The 12615-nt window shown below is 45.8% G+C and overlaps 1 protein-coding gene across 1 annotated transcript in view; it reads right to left on the bottom strand.

Moving 5' to 3' along the window:
- The window catches only part of CAMK4 (calcium/calmodulin dependent protein kinase IV), a 1079259-nt gene that overhangs the window by 684359 nt on the left and 382285 nt on the right, over window positions 1-12615 (bottom strand). The window lies entirely within an intron of this gene.

The raw sequence follows: 12615 nt of genomic DNA, 5'->3' as shown, positions 1-12615 counted from the left end.
CATTAGGACGTATTACTCCTCTGTTCTCCTGGCTTTGACCCTCACGTCCCTGACTGCTTTCGCTAGCCCCGCAGTGAGATACTGTCCCATTGCCTCGATTTCCCCACTCAGCTTCTGTTCTTGACCTACTGCTCTGCGTTTCTGCGGACCCATCCCATTCTCTCAAGTCGACTCTTAACTCTTTAAAGGATTTCGGACGTGGTCCCCTTAGGTCCATCGGTCCTCTTTGACCCCCCTGCTCTGTTGCTGGACTCACTGTTGAATCGAATGGGGTGTTCCACGTTACCAGTCCTGGCAATTGCTTCCAGGCATTTGTCGTGTTATTCCTCCTTTCCATTTCAACCTTCTCTCTGTCTAACCGTATCTGTTCTTCCTCTCTCCCATTCTCTGGGTTGTAAATCGATACTATGGGTCCTATGGTAACGGGTACTTGGAGAGCATCTGGCAATCTGCAAGGTTCCGCCCTCTCTGCGGTTGGCGTTTTCTGTACCACAAACCTTCCGACTACACTCTGTCCTGTACTATGTTGAGGTGTCTCCCCACCTTTGATAGGTGTCCATTCCGATATAGGAAGTGGTACATACCCCTCTATGGCAGCCCCATCTTCCCTTGCGAGTCCTCTACTTTCTATCTCCCCAACTCTCGGAGGCGGTCTATCTATCAATAATCTATTTATCAAGTTGTCCTCCGAGTCGCTCTCCTCATCTTCTTCCATGAGTGTCTTTTCACCTGCCACCTCTCTCACTGTGTACAACTTATCCACCTCAATAGTCTGTACCCTCCACCTCTTGGCGTCCTCATCCCATTTGGAATCTCTCACTGCTCTTACTGATCGCGTCAGCCTTTCTTGACGCCTATTCAGATTCCTATCGTGCGCCGCCCTTATCCATGCGTTAAGGGCCTCAAACTGGGTCGGTCTAGGCGGAGGTTTCAATGCAGACATGGTTGCTTTTAGCCGATGTAACACCTCTAACTTAAACGTCCCATACTTTGGGAACGACATTTCCTCATTCCCTTCTGTAAGCTTGTTCCAATACCCAATCCATAATATAGTGTGTAGCCCAACATTCGCTGCCATATAATGAGCTGGTGTACCCTCCGGCTGTGCCTCCTGCCCGTAAAAAGACTCTCTCCTTTTTCTTTTAAAAATATCCTTCAAGCATTTAAAACACTTCATTTTCAATCTACTAGTTTCTGTTTTCTCCGGTTTGTTTACTTCCTGATGACAATCCACCAATCTCAGCTCGGTTCTCGCCAACTGGCCTATCAGAACGCGACTTCTCACTGACGTCGCACCAGCCGCCCAATCCCGTCGCGGCTCTTGCCGACGTCACACCAACCGTCCTATCGCGTCGCGGCTCTTCACTATCCACCCTATCTCAGCGCTGCTCTTGCCGACGTCACTCGTCCCCCTTTGCAGCAGTTCCCCTCCTTTTTCAGCTCGTCTCCGCGTTTATGCATGCGTCCCATTCATACTTCGAAAAATGATTACTTCCATCCAAGCGATCACTTTTCTTTGACTGTACGCCCACAGTCAATCTGTAATTGTCACCTTAACTGGCGAAATGTCTTTCCGTTTACGTCCAGACAATCGCCTTCTCTGATAGGTTACTTACACACAGTAACTTTCGACCAGCGTCCGTTACTCACACACTCACTCTTGCACTCCCCCTATCTCGGTTCTGCGGCGGTCAATGGTACCTCATGACCTCCTTACTCTGGTCGACAATTACTCTGGATGTTCGATACACCCGAACCACTTAAGCTCTACCCCGAACGTAAGATTTTTCCAGGTTGCGCGCGCTCACAACCTTCTCACACTCACGCTACAGGCATTCAACTCCGCTAGACATTACAATACAAATACAACACAAAACACCGCAATCTGTTCACGCATGACCCTTATTATACTCACTCTCCTCCGATACTGCTGCTTTTCTCGCACCGTCAGCACCCTCTTCGGCACGCGATTCTTACGCTGCTCATCTCTCGATGTCTAGCTCTAGGGGCCTTGGGGTAAGCTAACCTAGTCTAGATTACCTTCCTCAAGAAGATAACCATCCTACACTGCTACCAACTGTTAACGCGGGGTTTCTGGTCTCTAGTTACCTTACCAGATCCCTAATCATGTCGACTGAATCTTTGGTACCTGTCATTGAGTAAAAGACAATCTACTACTAGGTTAGTCAATTAGGAACTTAAACCACTCTAAAGAACCACTTACCACTGGGAAAGGTTAAAAAGTTTGAATTCAAAGTCAAAAGTATCTGGAGATACAAACATCTCAGAATAAGATTCAAAAGGTATACAGGTATTAATACAAAAAGGTACTCTCTAAATATTGTCAATCGGCAAAAGGAAATTATCAAAACTATCTCAAAAAGCATAAGTGTTGCAAGAATCGCTGTGAGTTGCAACCTGAGAGTCATTTACAGAAAGGAAAAGTACAAGTTAAATCTGTCCCTACACTAGACTAAGTGACATTCCTACTTAACAAGATCTTTACCTAAAAAGGTGTCAGCAGTGGTGACTTCCAAAGATGATCACACACTTCCCTTAGTCTTTGTTTCCAAATTGAAGTCTGTTAGTTCTCTATCTGCCTACCCATCCGCTCTCTTAGGCTCCTCAGATCATCTGCTCTAACTCCACCCCGGGGTGCTATCCCTAATACCAAATCACATTTCCAATAGGAACGCCCATGTCGACGCCTCTCACGTGGTGCAGTTTTGAGCGGCAAATTCCGTCCTGGTGCTCCTCTGGACTCTTCATTAAAGTTGACCTTGCTTCCCAGGCTTCTCTCCGTCCAAGCGGTACCCCCTAAAATTCCTGAAGACTCCTACAGGCCTGTGCCTGGCACTTCTGAACAAGGGCCTATTCATTATTTCTGATTTAAGTTCCCCTTGCACCTGCAAACAGACACTCTCTCGGTAGGCCCCAAATTCCAATCTCTACCATATCTAAGAGTCATAAAACATCTTGTACAGACCTATCGTTCGTGCTCTGTGCGACTTCTCCTTAACGAGCTCTGGCAGATCAAAGAAGCAACTTTCTCTATTCAGGCCTACTAAAATTACATGAAACGGGCCTCTGCAATATGCACATTTAATTTCTTTGTTTAAACGATATTTAACTAACACACATATACTAAAATATAACACATCTATGTAAAACATATATTTCAATACTATGCCTAATAATACATTTGCACTCAAATGACATTAGAATCCACGTCACTAAAAGTGTAGCAGCATCTTTCGTTTCCTGTGAAATGCCATGTGGCCTACACATTTTCATGGTTTGCAGAATTACATTTCGTTTTCACTTAGTCATCTAACGTGTGACTCCAACATCATTTTAACATTTCTACAACCTCTACATTAGTTTTCCACACTTATATATGCATCTATTCTAATTAAAACAAACACTCATATTTTTTCACTATATAAGTTGACACTCTTGTGCAATACAATTTAAACTAACACTACGTGCTTGTAAATATGGTGTACTTATACATTTTTCAGATTTGTGCTCTCTCAACCTCATCAGGGGTAGCAAGCGCTATATAAATGAAAACCCTTCCTTTCTCTATCACTCCACTATCCTTTTTCAATCCAAATAACAAACTCACATGACCTACCCTCAAATTAATTCCATATCTCCAGATACATATTCCACATTAATCCTCTTTGGTTTCCAGAGTAGTGTGGTACTCAACACACCTCGTCAGGGGTAGTAAGCGCTATATCATGGATACTCACAAACATTTGCCCAGGGGCTGCAAAGTACGGTCTGTGGTGTGACCGAGTGTCGCATTGAGGACAGCACGGTTGCGGTAGGGGATCAGGGTGGGTCAGGAATTGTGTAAGGAGGTGTAAAAACATGTTAAGTAAGAGGGAAAGCATTTATTTGCAGGTTAATAAATGCTTGCCCTTTTATTTAAAAAAAATCAGAATATTATTCCCCGCAACGAAATAGCAGCTTGTGCTGCTGTTCACCAGGTGGCTGCATGTAAAGGTCAAGAGTGCCGCAAGTGGCCCCCGGTCCTTACTTTGAGTATCACTGCGCTATATCAATACAATTCTCTCACTGTAAAGTGGAATCTGAACCGACCACAAAGTGGAAGGGAGAGAAATCTGTGTAAGAGGATCTCAGAGGAGTTAAAAGGTACTGGGTCCCAATTGTTGCTACAAGAGTCTTTTACCTCTGGTGTCCCAGGGCCCCCATACATCAGACCCTCAAACTTGGAACCACATCCCCCTTTTCAGCTGTTGACTCCCAGACGAGCAAAGGAGAGCAGTCCAAGGCTTACTTAGGAGAGGTGCTAGGGTTATATTTACAGAGCTTAGCAAACCAACAAACAACATTCAATAAATCACTGTGCAGTAGGTGATGTTCTAATAAAAAGAAAAAAAATCCTTAATTACACATAAGACTATATACCATGCTCAAGTTAACACATTTGTTTGCAGAATATCAGATGAAAATAACATTGGAGACGACCCCCATAATGCCTTCCAGGCTACGGGGGCTGGGGGACACAACAAGAGTAGGTCACACAGGTCAAGTAACGGTATATGCATCTTGAACCTCTTATAAAGAAGGAACCTGCATTACAGACTGGGTGGAGAACATGCCCAGGCTCCAATTCCTCATCTGGGTGCCGAACCAAGGCACTCAGACCAATCACAACGCTGCATTACAGTGTTGTGATTAGCTCAGAGGAGCCTGGGTGCTAACTGCTTTCCGTTCAATCAGAAGCCAGGAAGAGGATGGAGCGGATGGAAGAGAACCAGCCGGCAGGTAAAATACCTTTTTTTATTTTATTTTTAACTCCCCCTTCCTTCCCTCCTCACCCTACTACTGCTTCCCAGGAAGAGCCGCAACTGCAGTAACGGACAGTAAAAAAAAGCCACCGACTGTACACTCTAAAAGTCAGTTGGCTTTTCTCTGATCGTCCCTGCACTGTCGAGCCGTTGGAGGAAGTTTCTCACTGACAGAGTCAATTTTACTCCTTTGGTGTAAACTTACAATTTGCCGGACTCAAAATCAGGTGTACACACCTTGAGTTTGGTGGACGGCATAACCTGTCACCATTGTGATAGAGTTAATGTATGCCATACTCTCAATCACCCCCACAGTCCCACCTAATTCATATCAGTACTGATCCTGCTCCTCTTGGAAATAGTCCATCCCAAACCTTGGCCAACTTACCCATTATCCTTAGGACCCTCTCATTTTTTAGTTGGGAAATTTGACATTCACACCTTTTTAATCTCACTAACTAAGCTACACCCGTGGCAATCTTAATGTAATATTGTGACAAGATATTTAAAATCAATAAAAACTGATGACCTCAATTACTACGGAAATCACACAGATACGCTAATGGTTCCAGTCCAACACAACATTGTCTCAAATTGAACAATTACTAAACACTTCGCTTCACCCCAGCTTACTTCAGAACTCTCAAAATGACACACTAAACATATCTATGATGCCAACACTTATTACATTGAAAAATTACATTCTAAACCTAAAACCCAGGCTGATATTGTATGATAAATAAGAAAAAGATGACGGGAAGATTTCTTTATTTAGTTAAAAGTAATGCATTGCAGAAATGTACAAAGATTTACAAGTAAAATAAGTAAACAGAATCTAACCCTAGGCTAGTTTGATTAGGTGTGTCTCCTTTGAGGTTGCAGCTGGTCTGGTCCAGTAGTGTCTTTCTGCCTATTTGGAATGAAGCTATGCCTGGAGTAACTGAACATTTGACCAAGCCTCCTAGGACAGCGCCTATGATATCATAGTGGAATGTTTCAAGCTGAGTGACACTGGGTTTGTTCCTTCAGATGGGGACCCTTCGGGGTAGGGGATCGCCACTGCTGAGATATGAACTATAGAAGCTTAGGAATCGAGGTTGGTTGGCAGGATGCTAACATGCACCACTATGGATGGGTGAGTTGAGTGTAGGAGGGATGGCTTCTCTCTGTTATGTAGCAGAGTATGGGAGTACACTACGAGGTGTTGGGGAGAGACTTCCAATAGTATTATTTCGTCCAAAACTGTGGGAAAGTGCCTCACATAAGGACGAGGTGCAATTTAGTTGAGAATCTACTGCAAAAAAGGGTCTGTCAATTTATCTCTACCGCAGTGGTCTTCAAACTGTAGGGTGGTACTCCCATGCCCTCAATGGATCTGATTGAAATAGGTCTGTGACCTTCCACAGTTATGTGTGTTTTCTGGAAGCTTATCACTAATTGCTGTATATGGGTTTGCATTTCTATGAGCAGGCGGCATTAGTTAATAGAGAGATTTAATTGAACTGTGATACACAGTGATTTTCAAGAAATGTCATGTATCACAACAACGTTGAAATGCTGTACAATTACGTTCCTGTATATATACCATGATTCACTGCACTATTTCCCAGGATTGAAATTTCAAATGCCAAAATCGGACGATCTGGAGCGTCTGCCGCTGGTGCCGCCGATACTTCCAGCGGCTGCTCTGCCCTGATATTGGCAATATCCACCCCTGGCGATAACACTTCAAGATGGCGCCCAAGGTGAAACGGAGGTAGAAGTGGGGGGGGCCGCGGTGAAACTGACCCACGTTATGAGGTAACAATGCAGGGGGCGCGACATCAGGAGCGAGCCACCTGCTGCCCTTTCATCTTCCCCGGCGGGCGCCCGCAGCTGGGGCAGCCCGTGATCGCCGGATCTGCAGCCTCCATCCGCCTGTGTGGCCCGACCACAGTGTGTGGATGGGGGCCCGTGGCCACAGCGGATGGACGGGACAGGTTACACGATCGGGAGAGGATTTTAATTACAGCGCTCACCCCCTACATATGACGAAGCTGCTAATGCCCCCCTGAGATAGCCAAGATAGACATCAGCTTTTTGTTGAGCATGAAAGCTGGGTGGAGACCTGGGGATTTGTTTTAACACCCCTCCAGCTAATGACACGGGTGGGCTGTTGTGCCCTGTACAGGAACGTGGGAGCATTTAGACCAGGGATCTTGTGTGTGCAGCAGTGGTGAAAGGAGGTGCAAATACTGAAGATGCTCCTCCTTTTGACTGTCTGGCTCCTTTTCCCCTCTTGTTCTTCCTCCTTTGGGTCGGCTCCCTGGTTTTCTTGGGACTTGGACCTCGTAACTTTTGGACTGGAACTTGTGTGCGCCCCGCCATTTTGGGACCCTCTCCTGTTGTCGCTCTTGCCCTGGGTGCATCTTGCCATGTTGAGATGGTTTCCATTGATGTATATAGAGATAACTCTAACCACTAGTATATGTAGTAGACCTTTGTACTCACTACCATTCCTATGTGACTCTTAGAGTTTATCCAATTGTATCTCTTCCTTGAGTGACTTTACAACTTGTACATTTGCAATTTTTTCTACTTGTATCTCTTCCCTGTGTGACTTTACAACTTGTACATTTGCAATTTTGTTCCTGTTTGTATCTGTTATGTAACTCATGTAATCCTAAGTCCTTATGTATCGCAACTGGTTCTTTTGTAAAGCGCTCTTACACCTTCGGGTAATGTTCGCGCTATAGAAAATCGCATTAAATAAATAAATATATAAATAAATAAAATAAACCAGATTCTGCAAGATAGAGAATACAAAGTGCTTGTGAATTACACGAGTACCTGTTTGTGTGTAAAGGAATGTGTGTGAGTGAAGCTTGCACTACTGCCTGTTGCTGCAGGGACTGTTGGACACACTTTACATTAATTGTCTGAAAGTTAAGTGGGGACATCCATTAATGAAATGTCACTTTTTAAATGAGGATTTTGAGTGTAGCTCCAAACAGCTCTTGACTTCTAATGGAATCTGCTAGCAGTATTTAAAGTTTGCAGTTAACCATTTTGGCAAGTTATTTCACTTTTTGCATCCATGCAGCCACATTTTTTAGTCAAGGGGTCTTGGGGGCACTAGCAGGAATGGATGTGGAGACCCTACAAAGATCTATTGCTAAAGATCGCATGGATGAAAGAACTGGAGGTCAGACAGGAACCTACTGGTTCAGTGCAAGTTCAGGGAATGATTTTTGGGGGATTTTTTTTAGAGTTTTATATAGCGTTAACTAGACCCGAAGATATCAGGTATCAGAGCGCTTAGCATGCGCATCAGTTTTGTTACATATGGACACATTTATTGTTTGTTAGGCACGGGGAGATTAGGTGATTTGCCCAGAATCACAGGATATTGAACGTCATTGCTGAGACTCGAACCTGGGTCCCCAGCTTCGAGGTCGACCGCTCTAGCCGTAGGACTACATCATGGGTGAGGACCCTTAGCAGGTCAGCAGAATATGGAATTTACTTAACAGAAACCCTGCCGTGTTCGGTAGGTGTGTAGAGTGGTGAGACAGAAGCTTTCACTAGGACACAGTGAAAGACTTATGGTCGCTAGTGGGATAAACCTGGGAACACACACTCACCAGCAGGACAGAAACAGTGAAAACGGAGGTGAATCAGGGAGGCAGGCAGACAAAAGAGTTTGTGGTTTGCACCAAGATGGAAAGAAGGAATGTCAGGGCAACACTTTCTGATTTCACTGAATTGTGGTTGAAACGTGGCTGCAGCACGCTGCACTTACATGTTGAGTTTAATAAACACAGCATGGTGTACACCTAGTATTTGTGGGCATTGATACTGAATCGCTTTACTGACATGCAGTAGGTCTGCCCAACCCTAGACATGATTTACAGACTGAGGGGCCCAGAGGGGCAACTAAGCCCGAACGTTGGGGGGAGCTAACACTCCCAGCCAGGGCTGGCCCTAGCACTGGTGGCACATGGTGCAACAGTCTTGTTTGGCACCCCCTTCCCCATTTCCTCCTTCTCTATGGATTCCTTCACTACCACTCACCAACAGTGCACCTCATCTCTCTATAGCACCTTTCTGACAAACTTTCCATTTTTTTTATAGAGATATTCATAGTTTACTCACACTCAGTTCTGTGATCTGCATGCTACACATTCTTTGTAGCAGGCACATTAACCCTCTGCGATGTGTGGGTGGCAGAGTGGGATGAATGAATACTTAGTTAGTGATGGGTTTGTTTGAGTGAGTTTGCAGACTGAGCAATGAGGGGGACAGGTGAGTGACGTGTCACATGAGTGCGGGTTGAGTAGTGTGCTCATGTGACTGCAGGGTGAGGTACAGGTACAGGGTGAACAGCACAAGTGCATTGTGAGTGTAGAGTCATCACTGTGAGTGCAGGGTGTGCGGGTGCATGGTGTGAGTGCATGCTGATAGCCAACCCGATCTCCTCACATGTTAAGCAGCGTTACAGTGGGTCGTTTGAACCGACCACGCATTGCGAAAAAATTTTAACTGATAAAGGCGGAGAGTGTAGTTTACTGTGCCCAGCATGACCGGGAGCCGAGACCTAGACATGTGGTCGACATAGTTCAAGGCCGCCTGGGCATACTCGGTTCTCGGGGGCGGCGGGTGGAGAATGCAGGTGATGGTCGTTTCTCGTGTTTTTGTATGCGTTTTGTTACTGTCTGGTCTAGGGGACGGGGAGAGCCCGATGGCGTCGTGGTGGTATGTAGAGTTGTCCCCGGGGATCTCCGGCAGCCGGAACTTGGTCGCTGTGCCATTGTCCGTGCCCTAATGCAGCAATCTTTTCGACTCCGAACGTGAGCCCCCCGTGGCGGGCCAGCTTTCAATGATTTCTTGGTTCCAGCCTGAGACGGCGAGCGTGTACTTTAACTCCAGGCACATGTAAATTACGCTGAATGGCAGGAAGCGGCCCCTTCAGGCGAATAGCAGGTGATTCCCTAGTCCAGGACGGCGGAACAAATAGCATATTAAAATTAGCAATAAAAAGGGCACTCAAGTGAGAATCTGGCAATTTCAAAGTGTTGCCCGTACGCAGTTGGCTATAAGCATGCGGTCCAGACCTAAAAGAGAAAGACATACCTTGCATACTGATCGATCCATTGCACTTTATTAAACAGACAGATGCTCGTTACCTTCGGCGCTATAGATTTGGAATCTTATAATTTTGCAGGAAAAGCTTAGAGGGCACATGAAGAATGAGTGCCTTCGTGTGTCTGGGTCGTGTCTTTTGCGGTGAGTTGGGGGATGGCCCCTCGGGCCTTTTGTGATCGGCACTTTGTTCTGAAGAGGCGTGGAGGGTAGAGTGGACGGATGTTATTTTCGTGTTTGCACGTTTGTTTTGGCCCGGGTTTTTAGGGATGTTTGTGGACCGGCACGAAGTGTGTCTTTGGGGTGCTGGTCTGGGGTCGGGCAGGGGATAGTTACCCAAGTTTGTTATACTTTCCAACTTCTCCCCGAGTCGCACGTCCCTGACTGCCGTACTGTTGACCACCACGGGCGCAACCAAACTTTTGTTTAACATGCTGTCCCACGCATCTGTGAACCGCCATTGTAGCTATGTTAGCCGTTTCAGAGCAACATGTTTCTGTGCTCCACACATAAGAGTGGAAGTACCCGCCGGCAGTTGTGTTTACAGACAGACGTTCGTTTGACTGCATTTGAAATGAGATTGGATGGTGAGAGTCAGTAATGCATGCATATCTTATTTCACGGATGATGCTATTCGGTTACAGTTTTGCGTCCTCTGCGCATGTGTGATGGTCCGCTAGTCTAGCCCCATTTCGCTGCACCCCGTGAACAGTGTTCTTATCTTTCGTCTAGCCCCAATTTGCTGCGCCCCGTGAACAGTGTTCTTATCCTCTTGTTCAAATTACTTTTGTCGGTTGCATTACAATTCTAGACAGGAAAATCTGTTGCGAGCTGGGTGGGTATTTCGTGGCAGGCAAAAGCATTTGGTAATGATGCATGACGCACTCATGGTGCTCTGCTCGTGGGACTGTCTGCGGGAGCTGTGGGGTTTCGTTGGATACATCGACACTGGTGAGAGTCTGCGGTGATGCGCCGGGGAAGTGTAGCTGCGTGGTCCGTGTCCCTACGGGAGAGAAGTGTATAGCGTTTTCGGGCCACTTGTGTGAAATTGTCTGGAGGTTGCTCAGGCGTTAACGCAGTGGCGGAGGGGATTGGGCATCGGTCTCCAGAATTGACGTAGTGAGTTCGAGCCTTGTCTTGTGGCGGAGGGGATTGGGCATCGGTCTCCAGAATTGACGTAGTGAGTTCGAGCCTTGTCTTGGTGGTAAATGGCGAATTTCCGGTGTGCGATCCATTCAGGGTTCGTCGGGTGTTACGGGTGTGTGGTTAGTGCCGGGAGGTGCAGCGTTTGGTGTGGGACTAGGTTGGCGCTTAATTGATCGCAGGTATCAGTCCCTCGTTACAAGTCCCCCCCCCGAGCAATCAGCTTGGGGTGCAGCCTTAGTGCATTTTACTGCTGGAGTATTTTGGAACATTGTTCAAAGAGGCCTACATTTGAGTTGGCATAGGTATGTTTCCGATCTGACACGGGTGTATTCACAGGGAAGCTGGGACGTGTTGTGCTGCATATCCTTCTGGTGTTGGTAAGTGCAGTGCAATTAGATTTCGTAGTAGCAGCATCTGTCATTTAAAGTGCTTGGAAACAGCAGAATTAAGCTTTTAAACACGTTTTATTGTAGGATCCTAGCACTTACTCTTGTTTCTGGGTTTGTTTGGGAGGCAGATGTGGATTACACTAATTTCCACTTTTCACTGGTTACAGGTGAAAACCAGGGTTAAGTCTATATACATCCTTTAGGAACCAGCCTCAATGTATTCATACGCTACTAGCAAAGGCTTTCCTGCAGTGATATGTCAATAAACGCCTAGCGCATCCGTTAATGTTGTATGCCAATTTTTGGTGGCTAAAAATATGTATTTTTTCCTATTGCATTTGATGAACCTACACGGTGCATCCAAGAGCGACGACATTTAAATTATTTCTTCCTTTGAGTCAGTAAAAATTGGTGTTTTTCAAAGTGGTAGTTGAAATATCGAGTGACAGAAAAACAGATCTGTACCTGTTGCTTCCAGAGCAATAGTTAGTTAAAAGTTGCGGCGAACATTGAAAAAGCCCACTCAGAGCAAGGCGATGAAAACGGCTATGTTCTTTTATGTAGCTCAATTTTTCCGAAAGACAATGGGTCGCGGCGTCTTTGTGATAACATGTGGCAAGGGCAAGTTAAGGTGAAACCTCGCGCCACCAGAAAACACAGGTTCGTTGGCTGTGCTTCATGCAGCCACTTGGTATTTCATCTGGGGTTAGTCATACGTGTCGCTGTCTACTCGTTTGCCTTCCGTATTCGAATAGGATCCTCTAAGGCTGGGATACACGTTAGTTTCACCGTGCAGCGTTGCTACAGTATGAGTGTCCCGTTTTGTTTTTTGCGCAGGAGCAGGATTGCGCTGTGTTGGTTGGTTGTGCTTTATGCAACCACTTGGTATTTCATCTGGGGTTAGCCATACGTGTTGCTGCCTTTCAGCTAGCATCATTATGCCACATTTCTTTCTGCGGCGTGTGGAAAAGTAAATTTTGCCATGTTCTGTGTCACCACGCCTCATCCATCATATGTTATGTGTGCATGACCAATATGCATATGTTATTCCTCATGTCTGATTAATGACGCAATTACAGTTGTGTCCACCTCTAGTATGCCAGTTTCCAGTCCTCGTGAATACTACGAATATCAGG

This window comes from Lissotriton helveticus, chromosome 2_1, assembly GCF_964261635.1.
Source record: "Lissotriton helveticus chromosome 2_1, aLisHel1.1, whole genome shotgun sequence".
NCBI classification, from domain to species: domain Eukaryota; kingdom Metazoa; phylum Chordata; class Amphibia; order Caudata; family Salamandridae; genus Lissotriton; species Lissotriton helveticus.
The sequence above is the reverse complement of the archived record's forward strand: the minus strand, read 5'-3'. Positions and strand labels throughout refer to the sequence as shown.